Genomic DNA, 5,247 nt, shown 5'->3' with positions numbered 1-5,247 from the left:
GGAGCTCGGAGCGGCGGCGGCGGCGACGGGTCCTCGGCGACGGGCGCGGCGCAGCGGAAAGCGGCCCGCCGCGCGCCGCCCTTATATACGGCCGCGGGGCGCCCGCCTCCCGCGCCGCGTCGGCCAATGGGCGCGGGCGGCGTCGCGGAGCGACGGCGCGGACGGCCAATCGGCGGCGCCTCATTGAAAGGGAGAGAAGGAGGGGAGGGGGCGAGGCGGCGCGCGCTCCCTCAGGCCGCTCCCGCCGCCGCGCGCGTTTGAGCGCGGGCCGCGCGCGCCCATTGGCGGCCAGCGCCGCGGCGTCAGCGGTGACGTCACGGGCGGGAGGGCGGGGCGGGCAGAAGCCCGCACGTAGCGGAGACGGGAGGGGAGGGGGCGGGGCGGCGGTTCCCCCCCCCTCGCTGGCCCCGCCCCGGCCCCGCCCCCGGTGCTGAGGGCAGCGCGCGCGGCCGTTGGAGCCGTTGGGCCGTAGGCGCCGTTGGCGCCGTTAGCGCCGTTAGMGCCGAGGGAAGCACCAAGGGAAACGCCCCGGGAGGCGTTTCGTGTGGGCCCGGACCGAGCACTCCTGCAAGGACACCCGTCTGTCTGTCCGTGCAGCGGGGCTGCCCCGGAGCGAGCTGTGAAAGTTAAGGAGCTTTTCAAGGTGCTCCGAGCTCGTGCAGCGCTAACCAGTGTTACCCACGCGAGCCCCTGTGCTGGCAGAGCTGGGGCAGCCTCACGTGGTGGCCCGGGCCTGCGGAGGGGCAACTCGAATGGAGAGAGGCTGCCCTGTCCCCCCAGAACTGCCCGGGCCGGTGAGGAGAGCCAAGCAGGAGGCCAGGAGGGAGCATTCCCTGCTCCGCGTGCAGGTAAAATAAACGCAGAGAAACACSGAGTATAGTAACCAAATTATCAGCTATTAGCCATTTATTGTTATTAGCCATCATTAGTCATGAGTGCGCTTCTAAGCACTCCCTTGCAAAGTAACCGTGAACTCCAGCTGCATTTGGATTTCCRAAAGTGGCAGTAAATTCAGTCTGTGACCATTAGCCTAAGTGGGGACTGCAGTTTCTTAGAGGCCTGAAGGTTACACAAGACACAGGCCTGTRTACAAAGGTTACATGTTGCTGCAGGTGGCCTTGGAAATTCCATACTGGATGTGAAACTACCTACCTCAGTGTTCACTGTAATTCATCAAGTGCCTGCTGACGTATGGTGGCTTCCCAAATATCTGCTTGCTGTCTGTGCTAGATATTTTGGTATTCTGTTTGATATTTTGTAAATATATATATATATATTTACATATATGTTTGTATACATATATATGCATGTGTGTATATATATATATATATATATAGCTTTGTAATTAAAGCTTTTTGGACTTCTTACAGGAAATGCATAAGCTAATTAATGGCCCAGATTATATAGCAGACGATTTTTTGCTTGCTTCTCCCCTAAATTTCCAAGAATTCATATGCAGAGGAAAATAAACATGCAGATGCAGAGTCACCAGCGCTGAGAACCGAAGGTAGGTGCCCGTGGGTCACCAGTTACACAAGGATAGCAGGAAGCTTGTGTTGCAACAATAGGGGTTTTGGTCTCAAAGTCTCTTGGTGCGTAATTCTCATATATCTGAGTTCTCTGGTCAATGAAGATAAACCGTATCTGATCTGTGAACTGGGCAAGTCCTGCTATTTTATAGAGACATTAAAATGAGAGGCCCAGCACAAGAGATTTAGAAGGGGTGTGTGTTTTGCTGCAGATCTGTATGTTCTCTTGCAGATCTGTACGTTCTAAGCCGGCTCTCCTGGCTCGTGCAGTGCAGGGAGCCTTGCCTGCCTCCTGTCTTCCCTGGTTTTGCCTGCTGAGCTGCAGCCTCTGCGTGCAGTGATGAAGCTGGTAGTGCTGCCTGTGGGGCAGCTAGAGAGAGCAAAGGGGAGCATCGAAGAAGGGCCTCAGAAGGCTGCTGTGGGAATGGCAAGAAAAGGATATGCTCAYGTTTTATGTTTTTATATGTCTGATTGTGSTATGTATATGATCAATATGTATATGATGGTCTGTACAACTGGTTTGGTCTAACAAAGCRTAACACTGGTAAATGCATAGAGCAGTCTATATTATATTGCACTGTATGGATTCAGCTCTTCTTAAAAAGCAAGCAACCTCTACACTCTACAGCTTAATCATTATTCCTAGGAATATTTTTTTCTTACTACTGTATTAAATACTTATGCGGTGAGCTTTTCCCTAAAAGTAGTCTGAATAGGTCTGTACTGCAGGCTAATGCTTTTGCCACAACTCCTGTAAGCCCTTCRTTGTTACTTTTTCCTCTCCCCACTGTATTTTCCCAATGGTTACTCTTCTAATAGATTGTATGGATTTAAGTAAGATTCACATTTCTAGYAGTTTCACTCCATTCTTGTCTGACTCCTGAAAACAAGTTCTCAGCAAAAGAATCTAGAAATCTGATTTCATATACATAATGGTACGGCTTCCCAAATGAATACTAAGCCAAGATGTTCTGACTGATGCTCATTCTTCCTCCTAAAGTAATTACTCCTGGATTCATAGATTCATGGCTAGCTAGAAGAGGTTTGGCAATGTCTAATAGTACCTAACTGAAATTAAAGCAGTGAGAAGAGGAACTAGTGTGAAGAGAATCTTTTTGAAGGAAGTTTGGGCTATACATATTTGTGGAAAAATGTCATTCAAATTTACAGGTTCACTTTGAAATAAGAYTGTAATGTTTTCTAAAGTCACTTCTGGGACAGTGCTATAAAAAGGTAACAGTTTTGAGTCAGAATCTGTAAAACCTTGAGAGTCTGACACCAATGAAACTTTGATTAGGCTGCAGCCACCTTCTGCCAATGATTTTCACACTGGTCTTCACCCCCCACCCCGTCCTGACCCCACGGTTGAAATGCTTGTCAGGAATTTTGAGAACTGAAATCTTTTGGCAAGGAGAGATCACACTGGGAGCCAAGCTTCTGTTTGTCACCAGTATGTTATCTTTTTGCGACATGTTACCATTTTCTCCACTTAYGTAAAATAGCAAGTGGGATTCTGCTTGTGAACATGCTTTAATGAGGCAGTTGCAGGCGTTGAGGAGCAGGGTGTCAGCTGCGGGGAGGGAAGCTCCCAGTGCAGGGTTTTGACTGTTGTGCATCACTGCGCAGCCGCTCTGACAGGGCTCACCGGCGGTACTGGGCAGCAGCGGATCGATGGAATTATGTATTGTTTGTGTATGTGAGTTTGGCTCTTTTTTTTATTAACAAGGGGAGTTCGTTTGCATTCCTCTTGTATTCAGGCTTATTTATTCATTTTGGTTGGAATGCAGATCTGTTTGTGAAACTAATCTGTTTTGCTGTGAAAGGTTTGTACTTTTTAAGGAAGTTGTTTTTATTCTTGACTGAAGAGAAATTCAGTCAAATAATGSCCTGCAAACTTGAGTGACACAGATTGTGTTAACTAGCGTCCTAAAATACTGTTCTTTAGAATACCCTGCAATAGCTGCACGTGTGGGATAATGACAAGAGAAAAAGCGGGTCTGGTTTCCTGTTCTGTCTAAGAAGGCTTTCTGGGCTGCATGCTGAGTCTGTCGGCCATAACATCACACCAGTTGAGTCTATATTTTTTAATGACATTTTCAGAAGTGTGCTTCTGTTGCAAGCGCTTTAGGAAAGATGGATGGAACTGCTGGAGGAAATGAGCTGAAGTTTGGTCTTTTTTCAAAATCAACAACCATGTTTAAAGTTCCTGGTCCGGTTCCCTAGCCGCTGGAGCAAACGTCAGTGAGAGCTGGGAAGATGATTCTGATTTGTGCCTCTTGGGAAGGTGTCCCYTGGCGCTGTTAGCAAGGCTCTGTTTCTCACTGTTCCTGACCACGGCCCCTCTGGTTCCTCGTTACCCCGTACAGTGGTTCTCGTCCTGAGCAGCCTCCTTGCAGTGGGCACGGGGAGCASCACATCCGTCACAGGCTGCCAGGGGCCCTTGCACTGCCCTGCCCACTGGGAACAGGAGCTGACGCGTGACGTGYGCTGTGGCTGCTTTGTCCACGCGTCAGGCTGCTGGGAGCACAACTGTGCTGAATTTGGTGTGAGCTGTCACACAAAACTGCCTCGGCCTGTGGATCTGCTGTATTACAGCACAGCGTGCTGCTGTGGCTTCCCTTGGTGGCTGAAGAGAGCAGTGGGGGGCAGCAAAGCCTGGTGGAAGGAGATGCTCCCGGGACAGGCTGCAGCTGTGGATGGGGGTCTGCGTGCAGCGACTGCAGCTGCAGTTAATGAAGCCAGTTCCCCCCCACATGCAGCCTCCAGGAGGCCCTTCGGCTGGGCCATTGACACATTCCTGGCCTTGGCTTGCTCCAAGAGTGCAATCCGTGTCATGAGTCTCAAAGTACAGGGGTGACCCAATAGTGGTGGCCCATGGTGGTAAGAAGCACGTTCTCACCACAGCCTTGAAACTGCCTTCAGCAGGTTGTTGTGCTCACTGGGGTTACATCACTTCTCTGGTTTCCTTTGGTGCCTCGTCCCAGGAATACTGATAGAGCAGTGGATGTGGCCTCTCCAGGAATGCTGAGGGTAGCTGCTATTGCATTATGTAAAAGCGGTAAGTACGCTTGTTTCAAGGCGCCCACTTAGCAATCCAAGGTTAACGAAAAGTGTCCTCAGAAGTGCTAGTGCGCAGGTGCTGGACACGTGTAACTGTGTTTCTCTGGCAGCTGTGAAGCAGGGTGGTGAGGGCTGCCGGTGCCAGGCACAGCCCAGAGCGCCCCGCAAGCCCGTGATGCTGCGTAGCGGTCCCGGGACGGGCGGGACGGCGTGGGGAGCGCAGCGYGGCTGCAGTGCGCACGGTGCGGAGCAGGGACCCGGCTTTGCACTGCTTCCATGGGGATGCAGGGAGTGCCAGAGTGYTGTCGCGCTTCTTTCCCTAACAGAAGAACAGCTGCTGTGGACTGCGGTCGGGTTTTGAGCCGTGCATTGAAAACCCCTTAATGGGCTAAATGTGTTCAGCAATATTAAGCTGCTAACATAGTTTGGCTAAGTGTACTTAAAATGTTTAAAACTCTACTCAGCTCTGGTGAGGCTGCACCTGGAGTACTGTGTTCAGTTCTGGGCACCCCAGTATAGGAGGGACGTGGAGCTTCTGGAGAGGGTCCAGAGAAGGGCAACCAGGATGATTAAGGGAATGGAACATCTCTCGTATGAAGAGAGGCTGAGTGAGCTGGGCCTGTTTTCTCTGGAGAAGAGACGGCTCAGAGGGGATATG

At 51.1% G+C, this 5,247-nt stretch overlaps 1 long non-coding RNA gene across 1 annotated transcript in view; it reads left to right on the top strand.

Annotated features, from left to right (window-relative positions):
• Positions 1 to 1,431: 1,431 nt before the first annotated feature.
• Positions 1,432 to 5,247, top strand: part of LOC112957790 — a 150,823-nt gene continuing 147,007 nt past the window's right edge. The window contains exon 1 of the long non-coding RNA XR_003251270.1: positions 1,432 to 1,507. This is a non-coding gene — a long non-coding RNA (uncharacterized LOC112957790). The remainder of the gene's footprint in view (positions 1,508 to 5,247) is intronic.

Source organism: Nothoprocta perdicaria, unplaced genomic scaffold (genome assembly GCF_003342845.1).
Source record: "Nothoprocta perdicaria isolate Ctin4 unplaced genomic scaffold, notPer1 scaffold_76, whole genome shotgun sequence".
NCBI lineage: Eukaryota > Metazoa > Chordata > Aves > Tinamiformes > Tinamidae > Nothoprocta > Nothoprocta perdicaria.
Note: the sequence above shows the minus strand (reverse complement) of the source record. Positions and strands in the feature narration are given on the sequence as shown.